Source organism: Scardinius erythrophthalmus (genome assembly GCF_964197995.2).
Source record: "Scardinius erythrophthalmus genome assembly, chromosome: 8".
Classification (NCBI taxonomy): Eukaryota; Metazoa; Chordata; class Actinopteri; order Cypriniformes; family Leuciscidae; genus Scardinius; species Scardinius erythrophthalmus.
Window position 1 is genome coordinate 17220692 of NC_138228.1, and position 21457 is coordinate 17242148.

Below are 21457 nucleotides of genomic sequence, written 5' to 3' on the forward strand. Positions count from 1 at the left end.
AATAAAGCTATGAGATCGTTAAAATTAGAAATCAGGAGAAAAAACAAACAAACAAGTAGGCTACTTTTAATATATGTCCAAATAGAAACTGTTATTTAAAATTGTAATAATATATCACAGTAGGCCTATTACTGTTGTTTATAGCCCAGGCTATATATTTTAATCAAATAAATGCAGGCTGGGTGGGGTGAGCATAAGGGACTTGTTTCAAAAACATTTAAAAATCCAACACACACACACACACACACACACGCATACGTTTCAAGTTTTGAAAAATACAACAACCAATAGCAATGTTGTGAAATATTATAACAATTGAGTGTAGAACTATATAGGATTATGCGACGGTTCAGAAAATTCACGGTTCGGTTCAACCGCTGTCTGTTGCATTGAGACTCTGGTATGGCTTTATTTTGAAATTCTCGTCAGCAAAATAGAGGGAAAACAAACAATATTGACAATATTGTTTATTAAATGTAACTCACAATGTTAATTTATTGTTAATTTAACTGTTCCGTTCCGTTCGCCTTACATACTTAATAATCGTGACCTAAACATTACGTACGCCAATAGCAGCGCTTAGAAATCGTGACGTGCGCCAATAGCAGCTGCAAAGCAGAAGCATTATGTGGGAAATACCGACTGTTTTAACGAATAAACGTAGAATTTGTGTTCTTATCGTGTTTAACACATCTATATTTGATCGCGCGAGTATATTAAAACGTGAGAAAAATCGCAGTTTGAATTTCCAGTTACCGTCGAAGAGAAAGACAGGTCGAGTCTGCCATATAAATAGCCGCCGCGCGCTCTCAGTATTTGTCGTTGAGAGCGGGCAGGCTGGCGTCTCCCCATTGATCGCTAGATGGGTCGGCTGATCTGGGTTGAGTGTGCTGCCATCGCAGCTCGATGACCTTTTTGGTTTATTTAAATAGTCCAAGAAATTTATACTGTACAACACCAGTGGTCTCCAACATGGTGGGTGCCCGCGGGCACCTGCTAGCCCGCATGGAGTCTCAGTCGCCCGCCGAGCACCTTCTATAAACAGCCTGAATTCGAATCTTTCTTTTTTTTTTTTTTTTTTTTTTCATGATAATGACATAAAATGAGAAAATAACTATTGGTAACATTTCATATAACATTAAAACACAATAAAACCACTCAATCATTTAAAATATTTAGAATCTGCACGTCGAGACGCGAGCTTCAGTGCACCAGCTTCAGTTCTTCAGTTCACAAGCAATGCAATCGCGCCGGCGCCTCCATGATTAGATTATCTGCTATATTTGCCTTCTAATTTATTAAATCCAGGCAACTGGTTGATGAAACACTGATTAAAATTAAGATACAATTTATACAAAACGAAATTCACTTTAAAGAATGGCTTTCTACAAAAAAATAAATAAAAAGATCTTTCTATTCATCAAAGAATCCTAAAAAAATGTAAATAACTGTTTTCAACATTGATAATAGCAACGGATGCTTTTTGACCATTATTCATATATCATATTAGAATGATTTCTGAAGGATCACGTGACACTGAAGACTGGACTAATGATGCTGAAAATTCAGCTTTGATCACAGAAATAAATTATAATTATATATTCGTATTGAACCGTTGTTGGCTTTCGGCTCGGTCCTGCCGACCAAAGTTTAGATAGCAGTCGCGCTGGCGGGAACACAACAAACGCTGCCCAACATCAAATGGCAAACTCAATCATGCATGCGATAATCATTTGCGCTTCTGCTTCACTGACAGTTTATCAGTTTGGACCAACGTCAGTGCAGCGCGAGCCGATCTTGATCAAGCGACACTCTGTTACTACACAAAGATATAGGCTAAAGAAAGCATGTGAATTCGCCACAGAAATTATAACTTCGCTGCGAGATCTAGTGAGAAGCATCCAAATTTCTCCGTTATTACCCGTAGATCTTGACCGCGCGTTATTACCCTGCGGTCAGTTGGATTTTTTTAATGTTTTTTGAAATAAGTCTCTTATGCTTACCCAGCCTGCATTTATTTGATGATTAAAATGTAGTATAAACAACAGTATTGTTATGTATTATTACAATTTTAAATAACAGTTTCTATTTGGACATAAAAGGTTTTTTTTTTTTTTTCTGTGATGCAAAGATGCATTTTCAGCATCATTACTCCAATCTTCAGTGTCACGTGATCCTTAGAAATCATTCTTTATATGCTGACTTGCTGCTCAAGAAACAATCATTATTAGGCCTATTATTATTATTATCAATGTTGAAATCAGTTGTGCTGCTTCATATTTTTGGGGAAACTGTGATCATTTTTTAAAGGATTCTTTGAACAGAAAGTTCATATTCATATACATTTTTTAAATAGATTTTTGTTGTTGTTGTTGTTGTTACAATGTTAAAGTCTTTACTGTCAGTTTTGACCAATTTAATGCTTCCTTGTTGAATGAAAGTATTAATTTGTTTTGAAAAACTACTGACCCCATACTTTTGAATGGTATAGTTTGTTTCATTACACTACATTTATTCATTTAACTTTATTGACTTAGAAATTAAGAAAATGACAGGCAATTTATGTTATATGAATTTGTATGTTTCAATATGTGGTATCGTCAGGTTTTTATACCTCAAATTAAAACCCAGTGATGTCTGCAGATCTAATGGTAACAAAATAAAAACCAAACTAAGATGATGTATCCATGAAGAAAAAATATGTTTATTTTGTGTTACATGATACCTACTGGTGTTGCCTACCGTACCTCTATGAACAGTGCTAATTCAGGTTAAGAATACACTGTGACAGAGGCAAAAAATTAATTAATTAATTAAATAATTAAATAAATAAATAAATAAATAAATAAATAAATAAATAATAATAATAATAATAATAATAACAACACTAATGATTATGATGACGCACGCAAAACAGAGAGAAAAGACTAAATTCTATTAGAATAATTACACAATACCACTGTTACCAGTCAAATTAAATCATTAAATGAAAATCCATCTTTGCAGTGCATATATATAGGTGACACAGAAGTGGCATCAGATCTGGCATTAATATATTTTCACTGCATTTACAATTGGGTCATTCCTGGTATGCGGTGACTTTCCTGTCCCAATGATTTATTTACTCATATTTTCTCTAAAATGAGTCACATATTTATAATAAATGGCTTAAATTGTAGATTTAAATATTCCTTACCATTTAAACAGAGATAATAGACATTAAAAATACTATTTTGTATTTTACACAATTTTAATTGATGTATGCATTCAATTTTATCATGTCCTCAGTGCACAGTAATCAACTTCTGCAAGAAATGTAAACAATGAAATGACAAAAAACTCAAAATATTTTTAAATTATGTTATTAACTAGGCTAAACTGCCTCTAATCATACATATAAATCATGTGAAAATATAGGTCTTTTTCTTAAAAAATTCTTCAATTACTGCGTCCCTGAAGTCATCTTCCACCCTGTTAGAATGCACTTTTCTGCCTTCCAAATCCGACTGCAATTTCATTAAAACCATTTTCAAGAAGTGACATCATTTCTTTTTCCCGCTTGAATTCAACTGTACAAACTGAGATAAGCTCCAACTCTCACTCCTAACTTTTTTTGTTGTTTTTGAAATGTTATCCTGCTTGTCTCAACCTTAAAGTTCCACCCTGTTAGGCTACGTTAGTGAGAATGTTTTTCCTATCAAAAAAATGTAAAAACAAATCTGACATAGTTATAAAATTTCTGTTCATCTGTAGAAGGTTAGCTAGCTAAATGTTGATCACTCAAAGAGCTATGACTAACTTAGCTCAGAATTTTCCACCCTGTTAGATTCCACCCTGTTAGATCTATACACCTAACAGGGTGGAATGTGAAACTAACAGGGTGGAAATTCTAATGGGATTTTGTATATGTTTGTTAATCTGGTTATTTCAAATTAATTATAGTATCTTTATTTTTAATCAAATATAAATAAATAAAAATTTAATTTATTATGTCTGTCTTCTCTAATTTGTAAATATTTCTCTAGCCATCTGAAGAGAGAATTGTTTAGCCACCATAATTGATTGTGATTAGGAACCACATAACTATTTTTTGTGTCCCTCCCCCAAAGGAAATTTGGATTTTTTTTTATTTTATTGTTTTGAAACAGTATTATATAGGTGCAATTACACACATTACTGATGGCAAACCATGCAGGACAATGACAAAAAGCTCATCCACTGAACCTTTTAACACTGGTGTTCCACCCTGTTATATTCTATTCCACCCTGTTATGCCTCTTTCCACCCTGTTAGACCAGTCATTTTAAATAATAATTTGACAGCAACGTTAAATGTTTGGTATACTTTTTTGTCTTATTTTGTGAGGTGAGGAGCACGAACAGCATATATATGTTTTTGAGCCAATTTTTTTATTATTATTTACCATATTATTTGCAAAAATGGGCACAAAAAGTACCTGTTTTTAATAATCAAGACATATACTATTCATCAAAAATTGTTTTGCTTGTTTCAAGAAGAAAAAAAAATTCTAAGATGGCATAAGGGACATATACTACCCAAGAAAAGTTTATTATTGTTTAACATTTACATTATTAACATGTTGTGATAACTATGTATATGTCCCTAACAGGGTGGAATATTTTCATGGACAGTGTCTGAACAATCTAGCCATAATTATTATTTTTTGAGTCCCTGAGCTTGACCAATATGTATTCCTTATAGGTAAACATGTCACTATTTTGGTAGAATGCTAAAAACATGAAAATCATGCACTTTTTTTTTCCAACACTTATGAAGCCAAAATGTCACCGCATACCAGGAATGACCCAATTGCATAAATAAAGCTATGAGATCGTTAAAATTAGAAATCAGGAGAAAAAACAAACAAACAAGTAGGCTACTTTTAATATATGTCCAAATAGAAACTGTTATTTAAAATTGTAATAATATATCACAGTAGGCCTATTACTGTTGTTTATAGCCCAGGCTATATATTTTAATCAAATAAATGCAGGCTGGGTGGGGTGAGCATAAGGGACTTGTTTCAAAAACATTTAAAAATCCAACACACACACACACACACACACACGCATACGTTTCAAGTTTTGAAAAATACAACAACCAATAGCAATGTTGTGAAATATTATAACAATTGAGTGTAGAACTATATAGGATTATGCGACGGTTCAGAAAATTCACGGTTCGGTTCAACCGCTGTCTGTTGCATTGAGACTCTGGTATGGCTTTATTTTGAAATTCTCGTCAGCAAAATAGAGGGAAAACAAACAATATTGACAATATTGTTTATTAAATGTAACTCACAATGTTAATTTATTGTTAATTTAACTGTTCCGTTCCGTTCGCCTTACATACTTAATAATCGTGACCTAAACATTACGTACGCCAATAGCAGCGCTTAGAAATCGTGACGTGCGCCAATAGCAGCTGCAAAGCAGAAGCATTATGTGGGAAATACCGACTGTTTTAACGAATAAACGTAGAATTTGTGTTCTTATCGTGTTTAACACATCTATATTTGATCGCGCGAGTATATTAAAACGTGAGAAAAATCGCAGTTTGAATTTCCAGTTACCGTCGAAGAGAAAGACAGGTCGAGTCTGCCATATAAATAGCCGCCGCGCGCTCTCAGTATTTGTCGTTGAGAGCGGGCAGGCTGGCGTCTCCCCATTGATCGCTAGATGGGTCGGCTGATCTGGGTTGAGTGTGCTGCCATCGCAGCTCGATGACCTTTTTGGTTTATTTAAATAGTCCAAGAAATTTATACTGTACAACACCAGTGGTCTCCAACATGGTGGGTGCCCGCGGGCACCTGCTAGCCCGCATGGAGTCTCAGTCGCCCGCCGAGCACCTTCTATAAACAGCCTGAATTCGAATCTTTCTTTTTTTTTTTTTTTTTTTTTTCATGATAATGACATAAAATGAGAAAATAACTATTGGTAACATTTCATATAACATTAAAACACAATAAAACCACTCAATCATTTAAAATATTTAGAATCTGCACGTCGAGACGCGAGCTTCAGTGCACCAGCTTCAGTTCTTCAGTTCACAAGCAATGCAATCGCGCCGGCGCCTCCATGATTAGATTATCTGCTATATTTGCCTTCTAATTTATTAAATCCAGGCAACTGGTTGATGAAACACTGATTAAAATTAAGATACAATTTATACAAAACGAAATTCACTTTAAAGAATGGCTTTCTACAAAAAAATAAATAAAAAGATCTTTCTATTCATCAAAGAATCCTAAAAAAATGTAAATAACTGTTTTCAACATTGATAATAGCAACGGATGCTTTTTGACCATTATTCATATATCATATTAGAATGATTTCTGAAGGATCACGTGACACTGAAGACTGGACTAATGATGCTGAAAATTCAGCTTTGATCACAGAAATAAATTATAATTATATATTCGTATTGAACCGTTGTTGGCTTTCGGCTCGGTCCTGCCGACCAAAGTTTAGATAGCAGTCGCGCTGGCGGGAACACAACAAACGCTGCCCAACATCAAATGGCAAACTCAATCATGCATGCGATAATCATTTGCGCTTCTGCTTCACTGACAGTTTATCAGTTTGGACCAACGTCAGTGCAGCGCGAGCCGATCTTGATCAAGCGACACTCTGTTACTACACAAAGATATAGGCTAAAGAAAGCATGTGAATTCGCCACAGAAATTATAACTTCGCTGCGAGATCTAGTGAGAAGCATCCAAATTTCTCCGTTATTACCCGTAGATCTTGACCGCGCGTTATTACCCTGCGGTCAGTTGGATTTTTTTAATGTTTTTTGAAATAAGTCTCTTATGCTTACCCAGCCTGCATTTATTTGATGATTAAAATGTAGTATAAACAACAGTATTGTTATGTATTATTACAATTTTAAATAACAGTTTCTATTTGGACATAAAAGGTTTTTTTTTTTTTTTTTTTTTTTTTTTTTTTTTTTTTCTGTGATGCAAAGATGCATTTTCAGCATCATTACTCCAATCTTCAGTGTCACGTGATCCTTAGAAATCATTCTTTATATGCTGACTTGCTGCTCAAGAAACAATCATTATTAGGCCTATTATTATTATTATCAATGTTGAAATCAGTTGTGCTGCTTCATATTTTTGGGGAAACTGTGATCATTTTTTAAAGGATTCTTTGAACAGAAAGTTCATATTCATATACATTTTTTAAATAGATTTTTGTTGTTGTTGTTGTTGTTACAATGTTAAAGTCTTTACTGTCAGTTTTGACCAATTTAATGCTTCCTTGTTGAATGAAAGTATTAATTTGTTTTGAAAAACTACTGACCCCATACTTTTGAATGGTATAGTTTGTTTCATTACACTACATTTATTCATTTAACTTTATTGACTTAGAAATTAAGAAAATGACAGGCAATTTATGTTATATGAATTTGTATGTTTCAATATGTGGTATCGTCAGGTTTTTATACCTCAAATTAAAACCCAGTGATGTCTGCAGATCTAATGGTAACAAAATAAAAACCAAACTAAGATGATGTATCCATGAAGAAAAAATATGTTTATTTTGTGTTACATGATACCTACTGGTGTTGCCTACCGTACCTCTATGAACAGTGCTAATTCAGGTTAAGAATACACTGTGACAGAGGCAAAAAATTAATTAATTAATTAAATAAATAAATAAATAAATAAATAAATAAATAAATAAATAAATAATAATAATAATAATAATAATAACAACACTAATGATTATGATGACGCACGCAAAACAGAGAGAAAAGACTAAATTCTATTAGAATAATTACACAATACCACTGTTACCAGTCAAATTAAATCATTAAATGAAAATCCATCTTTGCAGTGCATATATATAGGTGACACAGAAGTGGCATCAGATCTGGCATTAATATATTTTCACTGCATTTACAATTGGGTCATTCCTGGTATGCGGTGACTTTCCTGTCCCAATGATTTATTTACTCATATTTTCTCTAAAATGAGTCACATATTTATAATAAATGGCTTAAATTGTAGATTTAAATATTCCTTACCATTTAAACAGAGATAATAGACATTAAAAATACTATTTTGTATTTTACACAATTTTAATTGATGTATGCATTCAATTTTATCATGTCCTCAGTGCACAGTAATCAACTTCTGCAAGAAATGTAAACAATGAAATGACAAAAAACTCAAAATATTTTTAAATTATGTTATTAACTAGGCTAAACTGCCTCTAATCATACATATAAATCATGTGAAAATATAGGTCTTTTTCTTAAAAAATTCTTCAATTACTGCGTCCCTGAAGTCATCTTCCACCCTGTTAGAATGCACTTTTCTGCCTTCCAAATCCGACTGCAATTTCATTAAAACCATTTTCAAGAAGTGACATCATTTCTTTTTCCCGCTTGAATTCAACTGTACAAACTGAGATAAGCTCCAACTCTCACTCCTAACTTTTTTTGTTGTTTTTGAAATGTTATCCTGCTTGTCTCAACCTTAAAGTTCCACCCTGTTAGGCTACGTTAGTGAGAATGTTTTTCCTATCAAAAAAATGTAAAAACAAATCTGACATAGTTATAAAATTTCTGTTCATCTGTAGAAGGTTAGCTAGCTAAATGTTGATCACTCAAAGAGCTATGACTAACTTAGCTCAGAATTTTCCACCCTGTTAGATTCCACCCTGTTAGATCTATACACCTAACAGGGTGGAATGTGAAACTAACAGGGTGGAAATTCTAATGGGATTTTGTATATGTTTGTTAATCTGGTTATTTCAAATTAATTATAGTATCTTTATTTTTAATCAAATATAAATAAATAAAAATTTAATTTATTATGTCTGTCTTCTCTAATTTGTAAATATTTCTCTAGCCATCTGAAGAGAGAATTGTTTAGCCACCATAATTGATTGTGATTAGGAACCACATAACTATTTTTTGTGTCCCTCCCCCAAAGGAAATTTGGATTTTTTTTTATTTTATTGTTTTGAAACAGTATTATATAGGTGCAATTACACACATTACTGATGGCAAACCATGCAGGACAATGACAAAAAGCTCATCCACTGAACCTTTTAACACTGGTGTTCCACCCTGTTATATTCTATTCCACCCTGTTATGCCTCTTTCCACCCTGTTAGACCAGTCATTTTAAATAATAATTTGACAGCAACGTTAAATGTTTGGTATACTTTTTTGTCTTATTTTGTGAGGTGAGGAGCACGAACAGCATATATATGTTTTTGAGCCAATTTTTTTATTATTATTTACCATATTATTTGCAAAAATGGGCACAAAAAGTACCTGTTTTTAATAATCAAGACATATACTATTCATCAAAAATTGTTTTGCTTGTTTCAAGAAGAAAAAAAAATTCTAAGATGGCATAAGGGACATATACTACCCAAGAAAAGTTTATTATTGTTTAACATTTACATTATTAACATGTTGTGATAACTATGTATATGTCCCTAACAGGGTGGAATATTTTCATGGACAGTGTCTGAACAATCTAGCCATAATTATTATTTTTTGAGTCCCTGAGCTTGACCAATATGTATTCCTTATAGGTAAACATGTCACTATTTTGGTAGAATGCTAAAAACATGAAAATCATGCACTTTTTTTTTCCAACACTTATGAAGCCAAAATGTCACCGCATACCAGGAATGACCCAATTGCATAAATAAAGCTATGAGATCGTTAAAATTAGAAATCAGGAGAAAAAACAAACAAACAAGTAGGCTACTTTTAATATATGTCCAAATAGAAACTGTTATTTAAAATTGTAATAATATATCACAGTAGGCCTATTACTGTTGTTTATAGCCCAGGCTATATATTTTAATCAAATAAATGCAGGCTGGGTGGGGTGAGCATAAGGGACTTGTTTCAAAAACATTTAAAAATCCAACACACACACACACACACACACACGCATACGTTTCAAGTTTTGAAAAATACAACAACCAATAGCAATGTTGTGAAATATTATAACAATTGAGTGTAGAACTATATAGGATTATGCGACGGTTCAGAAAATTCACGGTTCGGTTCAACCGCTGTCTGTTGCATTGAGACTCTGGTATGGCTTTATTTTGAAATTCTCTTCAGCAAAATAGAGGGAAAACAAACAATATTGACAATATTGTTTATTAAATGTAACTCACAATGTTAATTTATTGTTAATTTAACTGTTCCGTTCCGTTCGCCTTACATACTTAATAATCGTGACCTAAACATTACGTACGCCAATAGCAGCGCTTAGAAATCGTGACGTGCGCCAATAGCAGCTGCAAAGCAGAAGCATTATGTGGGAAATGCCGACTGTTTTAACGAATAAACGTAGAATTTGTGTTCTTATCGTGTTTAACACATCTATATTTGATCGCGCGAGTATATTAAAACGTGAGAAAAATCGCAGTTTGAATTTCCAGTTACCGTCGAAGAGAAAGACAGGTCGAGTCTGCCATATAAATAGCCGCCGCGCGCTCTCAGTATTTGTCGTTGAGAGCGGGCAGGCTGGCGTCTCCCCATTGATCGCTAGATGGGTCGGCTGATCTGGGTTGAGTGTGCTGCCATCGCAGCTCGATGACCTTTTTGGTTTATTTAAATAGTCCAAGAAATTTATACTGTACAACACCAGTGGTCTCCAACATGGTGGGTGCCCGCGGGCACCTGCTAGCCCGCATGGAGTCTCAGTCGCCCGCCGAGCACCTTCTATAAACAGCCTGAATTCGAATCTTTCTTTTTTTTTTTTTTTTTTTTTCATGATAATGACATAAAATGAGAAAATAACTATTGGTAACATTTCATATAACATTAAAACACAATAAAACCACTCAATCATTTAAAATATTTAGAATCTGCACGTCGAGACGCGAGCTTCAGTGCACCAGCTTCAGTTCTTCAGTTCACAAGCAATGCAATCGCGCCGGCGCCTCCATGATTAGATTATCTGCTATATTTGCCTTCTAATTTATTAAATCCAGGCAACTGGTTGATGAAACACTGATTAAAATTAAGATACAATTTATACAAAACGAAATTCACTTTAAAGAATGGCTTTCTACAAAAAAATAAATAAAAAGATCTTTCTATTCATCAAAGAATCCTAAAAAAATGTAAATAACTGTTTTCAACATTGATAATAGCAACGGATGCTTTTTGACCATTATTCATATATCATATTAGAATGATTTCTGAAGGATCACGTGACACTGAAGACTGGACTAATGATGCTGAAAATTCAGCTTTGATCACAGAAATAAATTATAATTATATATTCGTATTGAACCGTTGTTGGCTTTCGGCTCGGTCCTGCCGACCAAAGTTTAGATAGCAGTCGCGCTGGCGGGAACACAACAAACGCTGCCCAACATCAAATGGCAAACTCAATCATGCATGCGATAATCATTTGCGCTTCTGCTTCACTGACAGTTTATCAGTTTGGACCAACGTCAGTGCAGCGCGAGCCGATCTTGATCAAGCGACACTCTGTTACTACACAAAGATATAGGCTAAAGAAAGCATGTGAATTCGCCACAGAAATTATAACTTCGCTGCGAGATCTAGTGAGAAGCATCCAAATTTCTCCGTTATTACCCGTAGATCTTGACCGCGCGTTATTACCCTGCGGTCAGTTGGATTTTTTTAATGTTTTTTGAAATAAGTCTCTTATGCTTACCCAGCCTGCATTTATTTGATGATTAAAATGTAGTATAAACAACAGTATTGTTATGTATTATTACAATTTTAAATAACAGTTTCTATTTGGACATAAAAGGTTTTTGTTTTTTTTGTTTTTTTTTTTTTTTTTCTGTGATGCAAAGATGCATTTTCAGCATCATTACTCCAATCTTCAGTGTCACGTGATCCTTAGAAATCATTCTTTATATGCTGACTTGCTGCTCAAGAAACAATCATTATTAGGCCTATTATTATTATTATCAATGTTGAAATCAGTTGTGCTGCTTCATATTTTTGGGGAAACTGTGATCATTTTTTAAAGGATTCTTTGAACAGAAAGTTCATATTCATATACATTTTTTAAATAGATTTTTGTTGTTGTTGTTGTTGTTACAATGTTAAAGTCTTTACTGTCAGTTTTGACCAATTTAATGCTTCCTTGTTGAATGAAAGTATTAATTTGTTTTGAAAAACTACTGACCCCATACTTTTGAATGGTATAGTTTGTTTCATTACACTACATTTATTCATTTAACTTTATTGACTTAGAAATTAAGAAAATGACAGGCAATTTATGTTATATGAATTTGTATGTTTCAATATGTGGTATCGTCAGGTTTTTATACCTCAAATTAAAACCCAGTGATGTCTGCAGATCTAATGGTAACAAAATAAAAACCAAACTAAGATGATGTATCCATGAAGAAAAAATATGTTTATTTTGTGTTACATGATACCTACTGGTGTTGCCTACCGTACCTCTATGAACAGTGCTAATTCAGGTTAAGAATACACTGTGACAGAGGCAAAAAATTAATTAATTAATTAAATAAATAAATAAATAAATAAATAAATAAATAAATAAATAAATAATAATAATAATAATAATAATAACAACACTAATGATTATGATGACGCACGCAAAACAGAGAGAAAAGACTAAATTCTATTAGAATAATTACACAATACCACTGTTACCAGTCAAATTAAATCATTAAATGAAAATCCATCTTTGCAGTGCATATATATAGGTGACACAGAAGTGGCATCAGATCTGGCATTAATATATTTTCACTGCATTTACAATTGGGTCATTCCTGGTATGCGGTGACTTTCCTGTCCCAATGATTTATTTACTCATATTTTCTCTAAAATGAGTCACATATTTATAATAAATGGCTTAAATTGTAGATTTAAATATTCCTTACCATTTAAACAGAGATAATAGACATTAAAAATACTATTTTGTATTTTACACAATTTTAATTGATGTATGCATTCAATTTTATCATGTCCTCAGTGCACAGTAATCAACTTCTGCAAGAAATGTAAACAATGAAATGACAAAAAACTCAAAATATTTTTAAATTATGTTATTAACTAGGCTAAACTGCCTCTAATCATACATATAAATCATGTGAAAATATAGGTCTTTTTCTTAAAAAATTCTTCAATTACTGCGTCCCTGAAGTCATCTTCCACCCTGTTAGAATGCACTTTTCTGCCTTCCAAATCCGACTGCAATTTCATTAAAACCATTTTCAAGAAGTGACATCATTTCTTTTTCCCGCTTGAATTCAACTGTACAAACTGAGATAAGCTCCAACTCTCACTCCTAACTTTTTTTGTTGTTTTTGAAATGTTATCCTGCTTGTCTCAACCTTAAAGTTCCACCCTGTTAGGCTACGTTAGTGAGAATGTTTTTCCTATCAAAAAAATGTAAAAACAAATCTGACATAGTTATAAAATTTCTGTTCATCTGTAGAAGGTTAGCTAGCTAAATGTTGATCACTCAAAGAGCTATGACTAACTTAGCTCAGAATTTTCCACCCTGTTAGATTCCACCCTGTTAGATCTATACACCTAACAGGGTGGAATGTGAAACTAACAGGGTGGAAATTCTAATGGGATTTTGTATATGTTTGTTAATCTGGTTATTTCAAATTAATTATAGTATCTTTATTTTTAATCAAATATAAATAAATAAAAATTTAATTTATTATGTCTGTCTTCTCTAATTTGTAAATATTTCTCTAGCCATCTGAAGAGAGAATTGTTTAGCCACCATAATTGATTGTGATTAGGAACCACATAACTATTTTTTGTGTCCCTCCCCCAAAGGAAATTTGGATTTTTTTTTATTTTATTGTTTTGAAACAGTATTATATAGGTGCAATTACACACATTACTGATGGCAAACCATGCAGGACAATGACAAAAAGCTCATCCACTGAACCTTTTAACACTGGTGTTCCACCCTGTTATATTCTATTCCACCCTGTTATGCCTCTTTCCACCCTGTTAGACCAGTCATTTTAAATAATAATTTGACAGCAACGTTAAATGTTTGGTATACTTTTTTGTCTTATTTTGTGAGGTGAGGAGCACGAACAGCATATATATGTTTTTGAGCCAATTTTTTTATTATTATTTACCATATTATTTGCAAAAATGGGCACAAAAAGTACCTGTTTTTAATAATCAAGACATATACTATTCATCAAAAATTGTTTTGCTTGTTTCAAGAAGAAAAAAAAATTCTAAGATGGCATAAGGGACATATACTACCCAAGAAAAGTTTATTATTGTTTAACATTTACATTATTAACATGTTGTGATAACTATGTATATGTCCCTAACAGGGTGGAATATTTTCATGGACAGTGTCTGAACAATCTAGCCATAATTATTATTTTTTGAGTCCCTGAGCTTGACCAATATGTATTCCTTATAGGTAAACATGTCACTATTTTGGTAGAATGCTAAAAACATGAAAATCATGCACTTTTTTTTTCCAACACTTATGAAGCCAAAATGTCACCGCATACCAGGAATGACCCAATTGCATAAATAAAGCTATGAGATCGTTAAAATTAGAAATCAGGAGAAAAAACAAACAAACAAGTAGGCTACTTTTAATATATGTCCAAATAGAAACTGTTATTTAAAATTGTAATAATATATCACAGTAGGCCTATTACTGTTGTTTATAGCCCAGGCTATATATTTTAATCAAATAAATGCAGGCTGGGTGGGGTGAGCATAAGGGACTTGTTTCAAAAACATTTAAAAATCCAACACACACACACACACACACACACACACGCATACGTTTCAAGTTTTGAAAAATACAACAACCAATAGCAATGTTGTGAAATATTATAACAATTGAGTGTAGAACTATATAGGATTATGCGACGGTTCAGAAAATTCACGGTTCGGTTCAACCGCTGTCTGTTGCATTGAGACTCTGGTATGGCTTTATTTTGAAATTCTCGTCAGCAAAATAGAGGGAAAACAAACAATATTGACAATATTGTTTATTAAATGTAACTCACAATGTTAATTTATTGTTAATTTAACTGTTCCGTTCCGTTCGCCTTACATACTTAATAATCGTGACCTAAACATTACGTACGCCAATAGCAGCGCTTAGAAATCGTGACGTGCGCCAATAGCAGCTGCAAAGCAGAAGCATTATGTGGGAAATACCGACTGTTTTAACGAATAAACGTAGAATTTGTGTTCTTATCGTGTTTAACACATCTATATTTGATCGCGCGAGTATATTAAAACGTGAGAAAAATCGCAGTTTGAATTTCCAGTTACCGTCGAAGAGAAAGACAGGTCGAGTCTGCCATATAAATAGCCGCCGCGCGCTCTCAGTATTTGTCGTTGAGAGCGGGCAGGCTGGCGTCTCCCCATTGATCGCTAGATGGGTCGGCTGATCTGGGTTGAGTGTGCTGCCATCGCAGCTCGATGACCTTTTTGGTTTATTTAAATAGTCCAAGAAATTTATACTGTACAACACCAGTGGTCTCCAACATGGTGGGTGCCCGCGGGCACCTGCTAGCCCGCATGGAGTCTCAGTCGCCCGCCGAGCACCTTCTATAAACAGCCTGAATTCGAATCTTTCTTTTTTTTTTTTTTTTTTTTTTCATGATAATGACATAAAATGAGAAAATAACTATTGGTAACATTTCATATAACATTAAAACACAATAAAACCACTCAATCATTTAAAATATTTAGAATCTGCACGTCGAGACGCGAGCTTCAGTGCACCAGCTTCAGTTCTTCAGTTCACAAGCAATGCAATCGCGCCGGCGCCTCCATGATTAGATTATCTGCTATATTTGCCTTCTAATTTATTAAATCCAGGCAACTGGTTGATGAAACACTGATTAAAATTAAGATACAATTTATACAAAACGAAATTCACTTTAAAGAATGGCTTTCTACAAAAAAATAAATAAAAAGATCTTTCTATTCATCAAAGAATCCTAAAAAAATGTAAATAACTGTTTTCAACATTGATAATAGCAACGGATGCTTTTTGACCATTATTCATATATCATATTAGAATGATTTCTGAAGGATCACGTGACACTGAAGACTGGACTAATGATGCTGAAAATTCAGCTTTGATCACAGAAATAAATTATAATTATATATTCGTATTGAACCGTTGTTGGCTTTCGGCTCGGTCCTGCCGACCAAAGTTTAGATAGCAGTCGCGCTGGCGGGAACACAACAAACGCTGCCCAACATCAAATGGCAAACTCAATCATGCATGCGATAATCATTTGCGCTTCTGCTTCACTGACAGTTTATCAGTTTGGACCAACGTCAGTGCAGCGCGAGCCGATCTTGATCAAGCGACACTCTGTTACTACACAAAGATATAGGCTAAAGAAAGCATGTGAATTCGCCACAGAAATTATAACTTCGCTGCGAGATCTAGTGAGAAGCATCCAAATTTCTCCGTTATTACCCGTAGATCTTGACCGCGCGTTATTACCCTGCGGTCAGTTGGATTTTTTTAATGTTTTTTGAAATAAGTCTCTTATGCTTACCCAGCCTGCATTTATTTGATGATTAAAATGTAGTATAAACAACAGTATTGTTATGTATTATTACAATTTTAAATAACAGTTTCTATTTGGACATAAAAGGTTTTTTTTTTTTTGTTTTTTTTTTTTTTTTTTCTGTGATGCAAAGATGCATTTTCAGCATCATTACTCCAATCTTCAGTGTCACGTGATCCTTAGAAATCATTCTTTATATGCTGACTTGCTGCTCAAGAAACAATCATTATTAGGCCTATTATTATTATTATCAATGTTGAAATCAGTTGTGCTGCTTCATATTTTTGGGGAAACTGTGATCATTTTTTAAAGGATTCTTTGAACAGAAAGTTCATATTCATATACATTTTTTAAATAGATTTTTGTTGTTGTTGTTGTTGTTACAATGTTAAAGTCTTTACTGTCAGTTTTGACCAATTTAATGCTTCCTTGTTGAATGAAAGTATTCATTTGTTTTGAAAAACTACTGACCCCATACTTTTGAATGGTATAGTTTGTTTCATTACACTACATTTATTCATTTAACTTTATTGACTTAGAAATTAAGAAAATGACAGGCAATTTATGTTATATGAATTTGTATGTTTCAATATGTGGTATCGTCAGGTTTTTATACCTCAAATTAAAACCCAGTGATGTCTGCAGATCTAATGGTAACAAAATAAAAACCAAACTAAGATGATGTATCCATGAAGAAAAAATATGTTTATTTTGTGTTACATGATACCTACTGGTGTTGCCTACCGTACCTCTATGAACAGTGCTAATTCAGGTTAAGAATACACTGTGACAGAGGCAAAAAATTAATTAATTAATTAAATAAATAAATAAATAAATAAATAAATAAATAAATAATAATAATAATAATAATAATAACAACACTAATGATTATGATGACGCACGCAAAACAGAGAGAAAAGACTAAATTCTATTAGAATAATTACACAATACCACTGTTACCAGTCAAATTAAATCATTAAATGAAAATCCATCTTTGCAGTGCATATATATAGGTGACACAGAAGTGGCATCAGATCTGGCATTAATATATTTTCACTGCATTTACAATTGGGTCATTCCTGGTATGCGGTGACTTTCCTGTCCCAATGATTTATTTACTCATATTTTCTCTAAAATGAGTCACATATTTATAATAAATGGCTTAAATTGTAGATTTAAATATTCCTTACCATTTAAACAGAGATAATAGACATTAAAAATACTATTTTGTATTTTACACAATTTTAATTGATGTATGCATTCAATTTTATCATGTCCTCAGTGCACAGTAATCAACTTCTGCAAGAAATGTAAACAATGAAATGACAAAAAACTCAAAATATTTTTAAATTATGTTATTAACTAGGCTAAACTGCCTCTAATCATACATATAAATCATGTGAAAATATAGGTCTTTTTCTTAAAAAATTCTTCAATTACTGCGTCCCTGAAGTCATCTTCCACCCTGTTAGAATGCACTTTTCTGCCTTCCAAATCCGACTGCAATTTCATTAAAACCATTTTCAAGAAGTGACATCATTTCTTTTTCCCGCTTGAATTCAACTGTACAAACTGAGATAAGCTCCAACTCTCACTCCTAACTTTTTTTGTTGTTTTTGAAATGTTATCCTGCTTGTCTCAACCTTAAAGTTCCACCCTGTTATAGGCTACGTTAGTGAGAATGTTTTTCCTATCAAAAAAATGTAAAAACAAATCTGACATAGTTATAAAATTTCTGTTCATCTGTAGAAGGTTAGCTAGCTAAATGTTGATCACTCAAAGAGCTATGACTAACTTAGCTCAGAATTTTCCACCCTGTTAGATTCCACCCTGTTAGATCTATACACCTAACAGGGTGGAATGTGAAACTAACAGGGTGGAAATTCTAATGGGATTTTGTATATGTTTGTTAATCTGGTTATTTCAAATTAATTATAGTATCTTTATTTTTAATCAAATATAAATAAATAAAAATTTAATTTATTATGTCTGTCTTCTCTAATTTGTAAATATTTCTCTAGCCATCTGAAGAGAGAATTGTTTAGCCACCATAATTGATTGTGATTAGGAACCACATAACTATTTTTTGTGTCCCTCCCCCAAAGGAAATTTGGATTTTTTTTTTATTTTATTGTTTTGAAACAGTATTATATAGGTGCAATTACACACATTACTGATGGCAAACCATGCAGGACAATGACAAAAAGCTCATCCACTGAACCTTTTAACACTGGTGTTCCACCCTGTTATATTCTATTCCACCCTGTTATGCCTCTTTCCACCCTGTTAGACCAGTCATTTTAAATAATAATTTGACAGCAACGTTAAATGTTTGGTATACTTTTTTGTCTTATTTTGTGAGGTGAGGAGCACGAACAGCATATATATGTTTTTGAGCCAATTTTTTTATTATTATTTACCATATTATTTGCAAAAATGGGCACAAAAAGTACCTGTTTTTAATAATCAAGACATATACTATTCATCAAAAATTGTTTTGCTTGTTTCAAGAAGAAAAAAAAATTCTAAGATGGCATAAGGGACATATACTACCCAAGAAAAGTTTATTATTGTTTAACATTTACATTATTAACATGTTGTGATAACTATGTATATGTCCCTAACAGGGTGGAATATTTTCATGGACAGTGTCTGAACAATCTAGCCATAATTATTATTTTTTGAGTCCCTGAGCTTGACCAATATGTATTCCTTATAGGTAAACATGTCACTATTTTGGTAGAATGCTAAAAACATGAAAATCATGCACTTTTTTTTTCCAACACTTATGAAGCCAAAATGTCACCGCATACCAGGAATGACCCAATTGCATAAATAAAGCTATGAGATCGTTAAAATTAGAAATCAGGAGAAAAAACAAACAAACAAGTAGGCTACTTTTAATATATGTCCAAATAGAAACTGTTATTTAAAATTGTAATAATATATCACAGTAGGCCTATTACTGTTGTTTATAGCCCAGGCTATATATTTTAATCAAATAAATGCAGGCTGGGTGGGGTGAGCATAAGGGACTTGTTTCAAAAACATTTAAAAATCCAACACACACACACACACACACACACACACGCATACGTTTCAAGTTTTGAAAAATACAACAACCAATAGCAATGTTGTGAAATATTATAACAATTGAGTGTAGAACTATATAGGATTATGCGACGGTTCAGAAAATTCACGGTTCGGTTCAACCGCTGTCTGTTGCATTGAGACTCTGGTATGGCTTTATTTTGAAATTCTCGTCAGCAAAATAGAGGGAAAACAAACAATATTGACAATATTGTTTATTAAATGTAACTCACAATGTTAATTTATTGTTAATTTAACTGTTCCGTTCCGTTCGCCTTACATACTTAATAATCGTGACCTAAACATTACGTACGCCAATAGCAGCGCTTAGAAATCGTGACGTGCGCCAATAGCAGCTGCAAAGCAGAAGCATTATGTGGGAAATACCGACTGTTTTAACGAATAAACGTAGAATTTGTGTTCTTATCGTGTTTAACACATCTATATTTGATCGCGCGAGTATATTAAAACGTGAGAAAAATCGCAGTTTGAATTTCCAGTTACCGTCGCAGAGAAAGACAGGTCGAGTCTGCCATATAAATAGCCGCCGCGCGCTCTCAGTATCAGTCGTTGAGAGCGGGCAGGCTGGCGTCTCCCCATTGATCGCTAGATGGGTCGGCTGATCTGGGTTGAGTGTGCTGCCATCGCAGCTCGATGACCTTTTTGGTTTATTTAAATAGTCCAAGAAATTTATACTGTACAACACCAGTGGTCTCCAACATGGTGGGTGCCCGCGGGCACCTGCTAGCCCGCATGGAGTCTCAGTCGCCCGCCGAGCACCTTCTATAAACAGCCTGAATTCGAATCTTTCTTTTTTTTTTTTTTTTTTTTTTCATGATAATGACATAAAATGAGAAAATAACTATTGGTAACATTTCATATAACATTAAAACACAATAAAACCACTCAATCATTTAAAATATTTAGAATCTGCACGTCGAGACGCGAGCTTCAGTGCACCAGCTTCAGTTCTTCAGTTCACAAGCAATGCAATCGCGCCGGCGCCTCCATGATTAGATTATCTGCTATATTTGCCTTCTAATTTATTAAATCCAGGCAACTGGTTGATGAAACACTGATTAAAATTAAGATACAATTTATACAAAACGAAATTCACTTTAAAGAATGGCTTTCTACAAAAAAATAAATAAAAAGATCTTTCTATTCATCAAAGAATCCTAAAAAAATGTAAATAACTGTTTTCAACATTGATAATAGCAACGAATGCTTTTTGACCATTATTCATATATCATATTAGAATGATTTCTGAAGGATCACGTGACACTGAAGACTGGACTAATGATGCTGAAAATTCAGCTTTGATCACAGAAATAAATTATAATTATATATTCGTATTGAACCGTTGTTGGCTTTCGGCTCGGTCCTGCCGACCAAAGTTTAGATAGCAGTCGCGCTGGCGGGAACACAACAAACGCTGCCCAACATCAAATGGCAAACTCAATCATGCATGCGATAATCATTTGCGCTTCTGCTTCACTGACAGTTTATCAGTTTGGACCAACGTCAGTGCAGCGCGAGCCGATCTTGATCAAGCGACACTCTGTTACTACACAAAGATATAGGCTAAAGAAAGCATGTGAATTCGCCACAGAAATTATAACTTCGCTGCGAGATCTAGTGAGAAGCATCCAAATTTCTCCGTTATTACCCGTAGATCTTGACCGCGCGTTATTACCCTGCGGTCAGTTGGATTTTTTTAATGTTTTTTGAAATAAGTCTCTTATGCTTACCCAGCCTGCATTTATTTGATGATTAAAATGTAGTATAAACAACAGTAT